General features: G+C 39.5%; 1 protein-coding gene across 1 annotated transcript in view; it reads left to right on the top strand.

Moving 5' to 3' along the window:
* Positions 1-16,557, top strand: part of KDM6B (lysine demethylase 6B) — a 459,620-nt gene that overhangs the window by 83,273 nt on the left and 359,790 nt on the right. The window lies entirely within an intron of this gene.

Below are 16,557 nucleotides of genomic sequence, written 5' to 3'. Positions count from 1 at the left end.
TCGATCCAAACCGAATTTTTCGCGGCTGCACATGTCTAATTTCAGGGTTTATATTGCCTACTAATCTGTAAGACTAGCATGTACAGTCAAATCTATTAGCGTGCAGCTCCCAGCTATCTTGCAATATGCAGGATGGTACCAATTTGAGAGCTGTGTCGTGTCCCACTGTCACTCCACCTATTTATATCCAATTTTCACACAATGAAACCCAGCCCAGAAATACTCAGCCTATCCAGACTCTCAGTAGGGGACCTACTCAAAGGAATACTGAACCTAAATGTTTTCTTTCATGATTAATGCAATTTTAAGCAACTTTCTAATTTACTCCTATTATAAAAAATGTTGTTCTCTTGGTATCTTTATTTGAAAAAGCAGGAATATAAGATTACGAGCCGGCCCATCTTTGTTTCAGCACCTGGGTAGCGCTTGCTGATTGGTGGCTAAATGCTTTGGGTATTCCTTTTACAGAGGACCCTGGTGCAAAACTTTTTTTGGCCCCCCGAGAAGGTAACTCAGTAATATGCAATAGTAATAATATTTATATGCCTCTCTGTACTGTTAACATGCAGCACTGTATCATGATGTGAGTATAAACTGATGAGTATGCTGTACAGTGTAATGATGTGAGTATCTATACACTGATCAGTATGCTGCACAGTATAATGATGTGAGTATCTATACACTGATGAGTATGCTGCACAGTATAATGATGTGAGTATCTACACTGATGAGTATGCTGCACAGTATAATGATGTGAGTATCTACACTGATGAGTATGCTGCACAGTATAATGATGTGAGTATCTACACTGATGAGTATGCTGCACAGTATAATGATGTGAGTATCTATACACTAATGAGTATGCAGCACAGTATAATGATGTGAGTATCTACACTGATGAGTATGCTGCACAGTATAATGATGTGAGTATATACACTGATGAGTATGCTGCACAGTATAATGATGTGAGTATCTATACACTGATGAGTATGCTGCACAGTATAATGATGTGAGTATCTACACTGATGAGTATGCTGCACAGTATAATGATGTGAGTATCTACACTGATGAGTATGCTGCACAGTATAATGATGTGAGTATATACACTGATCAGTATGCTGCACAGTATAATGATGTGAGTATATACACTGATCAGTATGCTGCACAGTATAATGATGTGAGTATCTATACACTGATGAGTATGCTGCACAGTATAATGATGTGAGTATCTATACACTGATGAGTATGCTGCACTGTATAATGATGTGAGTGTCTATACACTGATCAGTATGCTGCACAGTATAATGATGTGAGTATCTACACTGAGTATGCTGCACAGTATAATGATGTGAGTATCTACACTGATGAGTATGCTGCACAGTATAATGATGTGAGTATCTACACTGATGAGTATGCTGCACAGTATAATGATGTGAGTATCTATACACTGATGAGTATGCTGCACTGTATAATGATGTGAGTATCTATACACGGATGAGTATGCTGCACAGTATAATGATGTGAGTATCTACACTGATGAGTATGCTGCACAGTATAATGATGTGAGTATCTATACACTGATGAGTGTGCTGCACAGTATAATGATGTGAGTATCTACACTGATGAGTATGCTGCACAGTATAATGATGTGAGTGTCTATACACTGATCAGTATGCTGCACAGTATAATGATGTGAGTGTCTATACACTGATCAGTATGCTGCACAGTATAATGATGTGAGTATATACACTGGTCAGTATGCTGCACAGTATAATGATGTGAGTATCTACACTGATGAGTATGCTGCACAATATAATGATGTGAGTATCTATACACTGATGAGTATGCTGCACAGTATAATGATGTGAGTATCTACACTGATGAGTATGCTGCACAGTATAATGATGTGAGTGTCTATACACTGATCAGTATGCTGCACAGTATAATGATGTGAGTATCTATACACTGATGAGTATGCTGCACAGTATAATGATGTGAGTATCTACACTGATGAGTATGCTGCACAGTATAATGATGTGAGTGTCTATACACTGATCAGTATGCTGCACAGTATAATGATGTGAGTATCTATACACTGATGAGTAAGCTGCACAGTGTAATGATGTGAGTGTCTATACACTGATCAGTATGCTGCACAGTATAATGATGTGAGTGTCTATACACTGATGAGTATGCTGCACAGTATAATGATGTGAGTGTCTATACACTGATCAGTATGCTGCACAGTATAATGATGTGAGTATCTATACACTGATGAGTATGCTGCACAGTATAATGATGTGAGTATCTACACTGATGAGTATGCTGCACAGTATAATGATGTGAGTATCTATACACGGATGAGTATGCTGCACAGTCTAATGATGTGAGTATCTATACACTGATGAGTATGCTGCACAGTATAATGATGTGAGTATCTACACTGATGAGTATGCTGCACAGTATAATGATGTGAGTATCTATACACTGATTAGTAGGCTGTACAGTGTAATGATGTGAGTGTCTATACACTGATCAGTATGCTGCACAGTATAATGATGTGAGTGTCTATACACTGATGAGTATGCTGCACAGTATAATGATGTGCGTGTCTATACACTGATCAGTATGCTGCACAGTATAATGATGTGAGTATCTGCACTGATGAGTATGCTGCACAGTATAATGATGTGAGTATCTATACACTGATGAGTATGCTGCACAGTATAATGATGTGAGTGTCTATACACTGATGAGTATGCTGCACAGTATAATGATGTGAGTGTCTATACACTGATCAGTATGCTGCACAGTATAATGATGTGAGTATCTATACACTGATGAGTATGCTGCACAGTATAATGATGTGAGTATCTATACACTGATGAGTATGCTGCACTGTATAATGATGTGAGTATCTATACACTTATGAGTATGCTGCACTGTATAATGATGTGAGTATCTATAAACTTATGAGTATGCTGCACAGTATAAAGATGTGAGTATCTATACACTGATCAGTATGCTGCACAGTATAATGATGTGAGTATATACACTGATCAGTATGCTGCACAGTATAATGATGTGAGTATATACACCGATCAGTATGCTGCACAGTATAATGATGTGAGTATCTACACTGATGAGTATGCTGCACAGTATAATGATGTGAGTATCTATACACTGATGAGTATGCTGCACAGTATAATGATGTGAGTATCTATACACTGATCAGTATGCTGCACAGTATAATGATGTGAGTATCTATACACTGATGAGTATGCTGCACAGTATAATGATGTGAGTATCTACACTGATCAGTATGCTGCACAGTATAATGATGTGAGTATATACACTGATCAGTATGCTGCACAGTATAATGATGTGAGTGTCTATACACTGATGAGTATGCTGCACAGTATAATGATGTGTCTATACACTGATCAGTATGCTGCACAGTATAATGATGTGAGTATCTATACACTGATGAGTATGCTGCACAGTATAATGATGTGAGTATCTATACACTGATGAGTATGCTGCACTGTATAATGATGTGAGTATCTATACACTTATGAGTATGCTGCACAGTATAATGATGTGAGTATCTATACACTGATGAGTATGCTGCACAGTAAAATGATGTGAGTATCTACACTGATGAGTATGCTGCACAGTATAATGATGTGAGTATCTATACACTGATGAGTATGCTGCACAGTATAATGATGTGAGTATCTATACACTGATGAGTATGCTGCACAGTATAATGATGTGAGTATCTACACTGATGAGTATGCTGCACAGTATAATGATGTGAGTGTCTATACACTGATCAGTATGCTGCACAGTATAATGATGTGAGTGTCTATACACTGATGAGTATGCTGCACAGTATAATGATGTGAGTGTCTATACACTGATCAGTATGCTGCACAGTATAATGATGTGAGTATCTATACACTGATGAGTATGCTGCACAGTATAATGATGTGAGTATCTACACTGATGAGTATGCTGCACAGTATAATGATGTGAGTATCTATACACTGATGAGTAGGCTGCACAGTATAATGATGTGTGTGTCTATACACTGATGAGTATGCTGCACAGTGTAATGATGTGAGTATGTATACACTGATGAGTATGCTGCACAGAATAATGATGTGAGTATCTATAAACTGATGAGTATGCTGCACAGTATAATGATGTGAGTATCTACACTGCTGAGTATGCTGCACAGTATAATGATGTGAGTATCTACACTGATGAGTATGCTGCACAGTATAATGATGTGAGTATCTACACTGATGAGTATGCTGCACAGTATAATGATGTGAGTATCTACACTGCTGAGTATGCTGCACAGTATAATGATGTGAGTATCTACACTGATGAGTATGCTGCACAGTATAATGATGTGAGTATCTATACACTGATGAGTATGCTGCACAGTATAATTATGTGAGTGTCTATACACTGATGAGTATGCTGCACAGTATAATGATGTGAGTATCTATACACTGATCAGTATGCTGCACAGTATAATGATGTGAGTATCTATACACTGATCAGTATGCTGCACAGTATAATGATGTGAGTGTCTATACACTTATGAGTATGCTGCACAGTGTAATGATGTGAGTATCTATACACTGATGAGTATGTTGCACTGTATAATGATGTGAGTATCTATACACTGATGAGTATGCTGCACAGTATAATGATGTGAGTATTTATACACTGATGAGTATGCTGCACAGTATATTGATGTGAGTGTCTATACACTGATGAGTATGCTGCACAGTGTAATGATGTGCGTATCTATACACTGATGAGTATGCTGCACAGTATAATGATGTGAGTGTCTATACACTGATGAGTATGCTGCACAGTGTAATGATGTGAGTATCTATACACTGATGAGTATGCTGCACTGTATAATGATGTGAGTATCTATACACTGATGAGTATGCTGCACAGTATAATGATCTGAGTATCTATACGCTGATGAGTATGCTGCACAGTATAATGATGTGAGTGTCTATACACAGATAATGACTACATGGTCACACACCTATGTATAAACTGGCTGTAATAGGGCACCCAGTGCCACTGCATCTGCTTCACCAATGGTAGTTCCGCCCCTGCAGACTCTGGCCTCAGGTAATCTAGCTCAGCTCTTGGACCTGCCACAGGTTATTCCACCTTGTTCATCAATGCTCTGTGACTTTTGTAAAGAACTATGGTGTTATTGCATAATACTGTTTTTAGAGCTGGGATAAACTGAGAGTTCTGTTTACAGACAGCACCATACACATACCAGATTAGACTCCTTGCCATCCTGGTCCTCTGTCAGCCTCATACCCACATAAGACCTCAGATCAGGCCCTCAAGTCCTTCTTTCTGCCCCTACCTTTGAGGGATATGAAACCCAGATTTTTTTAATTTACTTCTATTATCAAATGTGCTTCATTCTTTTGGTATCATTTTGTTGAAAGAGCAGCAATACACTTCTGGGAGCTACCTGAACAAATCGGGTATGCCAATAACAAGAGGCATATACGTGTAGCCACCAATCAGCAGATAACTGTCAGTAGTGCACTGCTGCTTCTGAGACTACCTAGGTATGCTTTTCAACAAAGGACATCAAAAGAAGAAAGCATATTAAATAATAGAAGTGGATTAGAAAGTTGTGTAAGTTTGTATGATCTGTCTAAATCATGAGAGAAAAATGTTGGGTTTCATGTCCCTTAATATCCACCTGGATGCTGTTTGTTTTCCCAAATGTTTTCCCAAATGCCTGGTTTGCTGACTCTCAAGCACAGTGCCTGTGGACAGTGCAGAGGCAGTGAAGAGGAAGATTTTTTGGGGGGCCTGGCTGCCACAATGCTTGACAGCCAGTGAAAAATAAGACAACCATGTCACCCCTCTGTGTAGCATCCCACACATGAGTGCAGTAAACAGCTGAAATGGGCATTTGGATGGGAATTGCCCTTAAAACGGCAGTTAGCTCTTTTGCAAGCCCAAAGTCCCTAACCTAAAAATAAAACCCACCAAATACACCCTTAAAAAAACCTAACACTAACCCCCTGAAGATCGACTTACCAGGAAAAGTCTTCATCCAAGCCAGGCCGAAATCTTCAACAAAGCCGGGAGAAGTCTTCATCCAAGCCGGGCGAAGTGGTCCTCCAGACGGGCAGAAGTCTTCATCCAGACGGCATCTTCCATCTTCATCCATCCGACGCGGAGCAGGTCCATCTTCATGACATCCAGCGCGGAGCATCCTCGTCTTCTTACTAAATGGCGGTTCCTTTAAGTGATGTCTATCAGCCAATCGGAAATTAAGGTAGAAAAAATCCTATTGGCTGTTTGGAACAGCCAATAGAATGCGAGCTCAATCCTATTGGCTGATTGGATCAGCTAATAGGATTGAACTTCAATCCTATTGGCTGATTGCATCAGCCAATAGGATTTTTTCTACCTTAATTCCGATTGGCTGAATGAATTCTATCAGCCAATCGGAATCTAAGGGACGCCATCTTGGATGACGTCACTTAAAGGAACCGTCATTTAGTAAGAAGACGTTGATTGAAGAGGATGCTCCGCGCCGGATGTCTTGAAGATGGACCCGCTGCGCATCGGATGGATGAAGATAGAAGATGCCGTCTGGATGAAGACTTCTGCCCGTCTGGAGGACCACTTCGCTCCGGCTTGGATGAAGACTTCGCCTCGCTTCGTTGAGGACTTCGGTCCGGCTTGGATGAAGACTTCTGGTAAGTCTATTTTCTGGGGGTTAGTGTTAGGTTTTTTTAAGGGTGTTTTATTTTTAGGTTAGGGACTTTGGGCTTGCAAAAGAGCTAACTGCCCTTTTAAGGGCAATGCCCATCCAAATGCCCTTTTCAGGGCAATGGGGAGCTTAGGTTTTTTTAGTTAGTATTTTATTTGGGGGGTTGGTTGTGTGGGTGGTGGGTTTTACTATTGGGGGGGTTGTTTGTATTATTTTTTTTCAGGTAAAAGAGCTGATTACTTTGGGCCAATGCCCCACAAAAGGCTCTTTTAAGGGCTATTGGTAGTTTAGTTTAGGCTAGGGTTTTTTTTATTTTGGGGGGGCTTTTTTTTTATAGGGCTCTTAGATTAGGTTTAATTAGTTTAACGATCTGTAATTTGTTTATTATTTTCTGTAATTTAGTGTTTGGTTTTTTTTTGTACTTTAGCTAATTTAATTTAACTTAAGTGTCTATTTAAACTTGGAAATGTTGTAAAGGTAGTAACATACACTGAAACACACACACTCACACATAAGGATTCACATATAGATACTCTAGCAGACAGCAAAGAAACACACAAACACACTCATACACTGAAACACACACTCACACATAAGGATTCACATATAGACACTCTAGCAGACACGCAAAGGAACACACAAACACACTCATACACAGAAACCCAAACAGACACTCAGCACTTGATTACATTGACCTGACAAGTATTGAGGTAGACTACAGTTTTGTAAAAAAAAAAAAAAGGAGATTTAGAAAACAAAATATGGAATTCTGATTATCTTTTTGTAAAGGAAGATGCCAACTAAATGATGATAACATCATGCAGTGGCTGAAAGGAAGGGCTCTGAACTGCCTAAACAATAATGGTGGATTGGTGACTTCCGTAAAGGTCTCATTAGTCTCAAAGTCTGTAGAAAAATGTCCTAAAAAGGAACAGACAATGGACACACACAGACACACACACAAACTTAAACTTGCACATACACACAAGGAAACACTGACAGAGACAGCCTCAGAAAACACACAAAGACATACACACACACACACACAGACACCCACAGAAAACACACAAAGACATACACACACAAAAGACATACACACACAAAAGACATACACACACAGAGAGACAACCACATAAAACACAGAAAGACATACATACACACACCCTCACTGAGACATCCACAGAAAACACACAAAGACATACACACACCCTCACAGAGACACCCACAGAAAACACACACCCTCACAGAGACATCCACAGAAAACACAGACATACATACATACACACCCTCACAGAGACATCCACAGAAAACACAGACATACACACCCACCCTCACAGAGGCATCCAGAGAAAATACACAAAGGCAAACATACACACACCCTCACAGAGACACCCATAGAAAAAGCTCAAAGACATATGCACACACCCTCACAGACATCCACAGAAAATGCACAAAGACATACATACCCACACTCACAGAGAGACCCACAGAAAAAAAAAATACATACACACTCATAGAGACACAAAGCACAAAGACATAAAACACAGACACCCACAGAAACACTCACAGGAGGAAACATTTATGCACCTTGCATCCCCTAAATCAACAGTGTGTGACATGCATGATAATAAAATTGCAGAAATTAAGAAATCACTTTCTAAAGAATCATATTTGTAAATGTGTAAACAAAAATAATTCTGTGAATTCAAAATCGTACATTAATGATCTGGGTAGATGGCTAGTTGAAGAAAACTACTTTTAAAAGGTTGACATATTTTTGCTTGTTTTTTTCCCAACCAAGAGCACCACTTCAAATACAGTGTACAAATGTTCCTATCTGCCAGCTGTACTTATGGATTTTGAAAATGCTGTACTCTATATGGTCTTGGTGGAACCATAAGCTTTGGTACTCATACCATTAGATCTAGTTAAATGCAGGGTTTAGGCTTGTTGGTATGTTTTTCAAAATTAAGTCAGCTGTAGTGTAAACTGAACAGTTTTAAGTTAACCTGTCTCATTTCAAACACTGAGCAATCTTATTCTGAGAGTATAACATTTTATGCAGATGTAAAAATCTTAGATAAAATGCAGTCCTTGCATAAAGGGGCAGTAAACTGGAATGTAATATATATATATATATATATATATATATATATATATATATACACATATATATATATATATATATATATATATATATATAAGGGGCAGTAAACTGGAATGTAATATATATATATATATATATATATATAAATGCATATCTGCCAAAAGGGCACCTATCATTTGTGTATTGAGGAGGAAACATTTCTGCATGGTTATAAATATAGAATTTCTACAGCATTGTCAAATAATCATAAATACACTGCTGCTAAAAAAAAATTGTTTTTATGGACCCCTGGCCCCACCATACAACTACTACCACCAGGGCCGTCTTTAATATTGACTGGACCCTGGGCAAACATTTTCTTGGCCCGCCCCCCCCCCCCACCCCATGCAATTTCGCTCTCCACCCCAACTTCCCAAAAAACAACTAAATCAATTTTTTTTATTTTTTTTATTATTAGCCCAGAGTTGGATCATCCACTGCTGGGCTAGTCATTTTTAAAAAAAAAAAAAAAAAAAAACTGAACTGGACCTAAGCAGTACTAATAAGTAAATAAATATATAAATTCCTCCACTGTGGATTCATTTAATATTCTTTTGAATGTGATTCTGGTGTTAGGTTAGCTGGTTAAAGAGATTTAGGGCAGCCAACAGGAGCAAAGCAAGGTAAAGGAGGAAGCATGGAGGTGCAGACAAATATAATAAATGATCTGCTGTCTGACTCAGGCACACACTGTACAAAGTGCCAAGTCTCACACTGTGCATAGTGGTTTAGTGCACGCTCAGAAATCCTTTCAAATGCTAATACTTTACTCCCTGTAATAACATTTCCTATGCTCAATTAGCACTCTGCTGTAGTACCCACTGGTGGCTGCCAAAATAAAATAAAAACATTTTTTTAGTTCTTGCCTCATGGGGCCCCCCTGGCCCATTGGGCCCCTGACAGGAGTCACCCCTGTCACCCCCTGATGGCGGCTCTGAGCGCTGGTATTGGAGTGCGGTAATGAGCAAAATTTTGCTCAATGCTCACTTCTTGCCTTTTAACGACGGGTTTCTGAAAACTTGAAATACCAGGGCTGCAGGTAAGTGAGCGGTGAGGGAAAACTGCTCATTAGCACCGCATAGCCTCTAACGCAAAACTCGTAATCTAGGTGTATGTCAGCAGGGCTGGTATTAATGAAGGATTCATGAAATGTGCTAACATCTGTCTATAAGAAATGATGTGCATAACTGGGATTTCACTACTGTTTAACACATGTAAAAGTGAGTTTCTTTTAGAATGTCTGAGATTACCAAAGGATGCTGCAGAGTTAAGTAGAGGGTGCTTTGGTGCAAACATGAGATTACTGTAGGATGCTGTGTGGGATAAGAACAGGATGCTGGGTATATGTAGCTGGCTATGATTATTAAATGAATGTGTGGGAATAAAACTGTTCTGTGTGTGTATGGAGGTCTGTGATTAGTACAGGACACTGTTTGTATAGTGGGCTCAGATTATTACAGGGTACAAGCCAATATTATCCAAGTTTGGAAAGGGAGACAGGACAGACAATAAAAAGAATCTGACAATTTTATTAGCAAATTCATCTTTAAAGGGATACTAAACCCAAATGTTTTCTTTCATGCGTCAGATAGGGAATACAATTTTAAGCAACTTTCTAATTTATTCCTATTATCAATTTCCATCTTAATGGGAGGAGAGTCCACTGCTTCATTCATTACTTGTGGGAATTATGTGGGAACCTGGCCACCAGGGGGGGGCGTGTCTAAGCAGTAGAGATGGTGGGTCGCATTTTCTGAAGCTCCACATGGGATCTATGAAATTTGTTGGCTATCTCAAGATCTAACTGTCATCCGACTTTATAATCAACACTGGTGGAATTAGTGTTCTAAGCTGATCTATTCCATATGACTATTGTTCTATAATTGCGACCCACCACGGATTTAAGCTAAGTGGTCGTCTGCCTGCGGCCTGCTGTTATCATTTACATCTCTCCCCCCCCCCTCCCCCTAGGCCTGGGTTATGTGCCAAGCTATGACCATGCAGGAGAGGGAAAAGTATTACAACTTAATATGCTCTATAATCACAGAAATGGAACAAAAAATGATTCGCCACCAAGCAGACTTAATTGTCTCACTACAAGGTAGTACGCAAGACGAGGCCTTATCAGCTGTGAATGACTCTGGGCTGTTAGGTTGCCAAGTGCTTTGACTAGTGAGGCTAAAGAATCACAGCATGCTCCAATAGCGGTATCCCAACAAGGCAGTGCTCATGAAACAGAAGAAGAGAAAGAAACGCAACATTTAATCAGTAAGGAGATGACTTCACCGGACAGTAACTCTCTTGTTTTGGCGAGCAGTGAAAATTATCAAGATTTTAACACAAAATATGGGAGTAAACAGAAGGAGATGGACTGTGCCATACCGGAAGCAAAAAACACTATTAAACCTGATGTTATGCGTATACGAAGTCCTCAAATGTCGGCAGGTGAGGTGTCTGCGGGGGCTTTCTGGGAAGTTGCGGCCGAACTCCCGGGGAGCAGTGTAGATGCCTCCGGATGTTTCAAGATGCAGTGGATGCCGCCTTTAGATAAACTGAGTGGTGTGGAAGAATTGGCTCCGGTTGGAGTATGCAGGTCTGTGGCTCAGGAGTGCGACTATGGATTTGGAATGCTGGTGATGATCATAGCTGGTGTGGCTACTTCAACCACCATAGTTTCTAAGCTCACTTATGTTCCAAAGGGCCTCTCATTTATATTGGGGTCTGACACGTTGAGACCTCAAGCAATGTATTCAGCTACATTCTCTCAAAGTGGCATAGGATGAGGTCGTTATCAAAGACGCATGTAAAGTAAATATGCTCCCTAAAACGATATTTACTATCCTATCTCCTATGCTCAGAGTAATAGTTTATTTATATGGACAATTGTCAAACCTAATTATTTTGTTACTAAAGTTAATATGGACTGTTCTATATTAGTTCAAGTTTTGCATGTATACCCACCCTGGTAGTATGGATTATTATTGAGATTTATGCCAGCCATGGCTCTATATACATATCCATACTGCTAATATGGATATTTTTTGCAATTAGGCCTAATGTTTTAAGTATTTATGCCTTGCTAGGGTTATTGTGACTAGCTTATATGTCATTTTTTCACTTGAAATGGGGATGGTTTGATGCTCAGTAAGGATTTAAGTGAAATTGGAAAAGAAAATGTGTGTTTGGTAATAAAACGATTAGATGGGGGTTTTTTACATCAATATATACACCACAATTCAGGAGAATATATAAGGTTTAGCTATATATTAGCAATATCTGTACCCCTAGACTTCCTCTCCTATATTTCCTTGGACACATTTCATATGTTTTTTGATATTTGACTGCTTCTGTTTGATTATTTAGGGATATGCCTAGCCGAAATAATTTTTCCCTTAGTTAAAACCCTAGATTAATATCATAGCTATCTGAGTTTCCACTATTTTGTTAGGTTTATAATGGACGGGGAACCCATTTCATGTGCACTTTACATTTATAATTGCCAGTTGAATTTCCGTTTCAGTGATTTGGAGCCCAAGGTAAACACAATGACTGAAGAGGTCCACTAGTATATCAAAGGTATACACTAATATATCGTAGTATTCAATGTGATACTCTAGGTACTCCTAGTAGTAGGTTGGCAGATATAGCCACATATATTAGATTATGCTGTCATAAAGGTTTACATACTTGACAGGATATTAGAGGTTGCAATCAAAATTAGGACCCCCAACAGCTACGCCGGTCTCAGAGTTGCTTTATTGATTTAGCTATGCAAATTAGAATAACAACTTATGACTAAGTGACTTGTGAGGATATACCCATGTTAGAATATTCTCCCTCCATATTCATTATGTGTCTTTTGCTCACATATACAGGGAGTGCAGAATTATTAGGCAAGTTGTATTTTTGAGGATTAATTTTATTATTGAACAACAACCATGTTCTCAATGAACCCAAAAAACTCATTAATATCAAAGCTGAATATTTTTGGAAGTAGTTTTTAGTTTGTTTTTAGTTTTAGCTATTTTAGGGGGATATCTGTGTGTGCAGGTGACTATTACTGTGCATAATTATTAGGCAACTAAACAAAAAACAAATATATACCCATTTCAATTATTTATTTTTACCAGTGAAACCAATATAACATCTCAACTTTCACAAATATACATTTCTGACATTCAAAAACAAAACAAAAACAAATCAGTGACCAATATAGCCACCTTTCTTTGCAAGGACACTCAAAAGCCTGCCATCCATGGATTCTGTCAGTGTTTTGATCTGTTCGCCATCAACATTGCGTGCAGCAGCAACCACAGCCTCCCAGACACTGTTCAGAGAGGTGTACTGTTTTCCCTCCTTGTAAATCTCACATTTGATGATGGACCACAGGTTCTCAATGGGGTTCAGATCAGGTGAACAAGGAGGCCATGTCATTAGATTTTCTTCTTTTATACCCTTTCTTGCCAGCCACGCTGTGGAGTACTAGGACGCGTGTGATGGAGCATTGTCCTGCATGAAAATCATGTTTTTCTTGAAGGATGCAGACTTCTTCTTGTACCACTGCTTGAAGAAGGTGTCTTCCAGAAACTGGCAGTAGGACTGGGAGTTGAGCTTGACTCCATCCTCAACCCGAAAAGGCCCCACAAGCTCATCTTTGATGATACCAGCCCAAACCAGTACTCCACCTCCACCTTGCTGGTGTCTGAGTCGGACTGGAGCTCTCTGCCCTTTACCAATCCAGCCACGGGCCCATCGATCTGGCCCATCAAGACTCACTCTCATTTCATCAGTCCATAAAACCTAAGAAAAATCAGTCTTGAGATATTTCTTGGCCCAGTCTTGACGTTTCAGCTTGTGTGTCTTGTTCAGTGGTGGTCGTCTTTCAGCCTTTCTTACCTTGGCCATGTCTCTGAGTATTGCACACCTTGTGCTTTTGGGCACTCCAGTGATGTTGCAGCTCTGAAATATGGCCAAACTGGTGGCAAGTGGCATCTTGGCAGCTGCACGCTTGACTTTTCTCAGTTCATGGGCAGTTATTTTGCGCCTTGGTTTTTCCACACGCTTCTTGCGACCCTGTTGACTATTTTGAATGAAACGCTTGATTGTTCGATGATCACGCTTCAGAAGCTTTGCAATTTTAAGAGTGCTGCATCCCTCTGCAAGATATCTCACTATTTTTGACTTTTCCGAGCCTGTCAAGTCCTTCTTTTGACCCATTTTGCCAAAGGAAAGGAAGTTGCCTAATAATTATGCACACCTGATATAGGGTGTTGATGTCATTAGACCACACCCCTTCTCATTACAGAGATGCACATCACCTAATATGCTTAATTGGTAGTAGGCTTTCGAGCCTATACAGCTTGGAGTAAGACAACATGCATAAAGAGGATGATGTGGTCAAAATACTCATTTGCCTAATAATTCTGCACTCCCTGTATGGTCATAGTTTTGCCCAGCGGGTTTACTGGATTAATCCCTAAGCAGCTTCTGTCCGCTGATGTTCCTAATCATTGCTTTATATATTAAGATTCAAGAGTGATCTTATCAATTGCTAACTTCCTCTTTCTTGAGCCATCTGAATAGTCAGGTCCAAGAGTGATCTTCTAATTATAGAGAGGAACATTTACTAGAGAAAATATATTAGTTGAGAACTTTATGCTACCCTACAGAACACAGATTATGTGTTATGGTCCGAAAGTGACCGTATATCATTATAGACTTGTCACCTCCAGCCACCCAAGATATAGTTCATTGGTTCGTTAGTAGCCCATATGTTACTTGGGAGGTCTATAAAATTCTATACCATTATGACGTACCTCCGTCAATATTGATTAGTACGTAAGGGTCCAAGAGTGACCAATAGATAGCAAAGGAGGTCTCTGTAAGCATATAAAAAGAGGTTTAGGATCTGTTTGCCTATAATTCCTAAGTTTACAGGTTGTTATATGAGTCTGTTTATATTTTAGTACTTATGTAATTCACTGTTGCATATTTTCTCTTTTATTAAGGTACAAAAACTGTTCTTATACCTGTTCATATGTTCATATTGTACTGTGACAGATTTTATTTGTAATGTACATTTTGCTTCAAACCTCAATAAAATAAAAAATAAAAGGTTTAAATACCTCCCCCACTCCCCTCATCCCCCAGTCATTCTTTGCCTTTCATCACAGGAGGTTGGCAGAGAAGTGTCAGAAGATTTGGAGTAGTCTCTTATGGAGGGTAGTACTCTTCGCAATGGGACTGGAGTTTTAAGTAGTCCTGTCTGCCTCTCAGTGAGAGCTTGGGTGAATGTTAGAGTCCGGAGATGCAGGGAGAGTCTTTCTGCGATCCCATCCTGACTCAGTTTAACAGCTCCATTAGCAATCAGCGTTGACGAGTTTCGCTGCCTACTTTTCTTCTCTCAATTCCATGTCAGGAGCGATACTACTACCCTGTCACACTTGAAGGGCCGTGTTCCTCTTCCACCACGTTGATTCTGGTAAGATCGTTTCATTTATATATATATATTTGATAACGCATGAAGACAGGGTCACAGTGTGGCTCCTTTTATCTTTATAGAATCTAAGGTTATACCCTCGGAAGGGTGCTGTTGAACAGGTGGATATTAATATGCATAATATTGTTTATTGTGTTTTTCTACTGCATTTGTGTGAGATGAGGCTCTGTCAGTGTGGAACACAGTTCATAGAGAAAAATTAAGGTGGACGTTTTTGGCGCGCCCCTCTCTCGAGTGCAGGGGCGGTCCTGCATGGCACTCCATGTGACCTGGTGTGGCCTACAACTTCCTCTTTCTCGTCCTGCGTTCCAAAAAGATGAGAGCTGTCTCCTGTAGTCTGGGTCATAGGAGGTGGTGAGTGCCCCGGCCATTGAGATATAAAGGAGCCATTTATTTTTGATCAAGTCCGTAATAAAGCCGCAAGCTATGGAGGACTCTGATATGTTAGAGGATACTCCCTCTTTATCTAAACCCATTAACTGTGTGTATTGTGAGGAGGTTCCTGTCGAACCGCCGATGCAACTCTGTTCCACGTGCTTTGACAATATTGAAATTTCTAAAAAGAATAAAATATTTGGTACGGCTGAGCCTGCAATCATCTCCGATTACACAAGCAGTTCCCCAGGGCACTACTAATCCTCCTGCTGGAGGGGCACTTTGGCCTCCAGACTTCACAGATCAATTACAGATGGTGGTTTCTGCGGCCATTAAAGGGACACTGTAACCAAAATTTTTCTTTCATGATTCAGATTGAGCATGAAATTTTAAGCAACTTTCTAATTTACTCCTATTTTCAATTTTTCTTCGTTCTCTTGCTATCATTATTTGAAAAAGAAGGCATCTAAGCTTTTTTTTTGGTTTCAGTACTCTGGACAGCACTTTTTTATTGGTGGATTAATTTATCCACCAATCAGCAAGGACAACCCAGGTTGTTCACAAAAAATGGGCCGGCATCTAAACTTACATTCTTGCATTTCAAATAAAGATACCAAGAGAATGAAGAAAATTTGATAATAGGAGTAAATTAGAAAGTTGCTTAAAATTTCATGCTCAATCTGAATCACAAAATAAATTTTTTGGTTACAGTGTCCCTTTAATGGGATGCCTCGTTCTTCTAATCGC

This window comes from Bombina bombina, chromosome 6, assembly GCF_027579735.1.
Source record: "Bombina bombina isolate aBomBom1 chromosome 6, aBomBom1.pri, whole genome shotgun sequence".
NCBI classification, from domain to species: domain Eukaryota; kingdom Metazoa; phylum Chordata; class Amphibia; order Anura; family Bombinatoridae; genus Bombina; species Bombina bombina.
The sequence above is the reverse complement of the archived record's forward strand: the minus strand, read 5'-3'. Positions and strand labels throughout refer to the sequence as shown.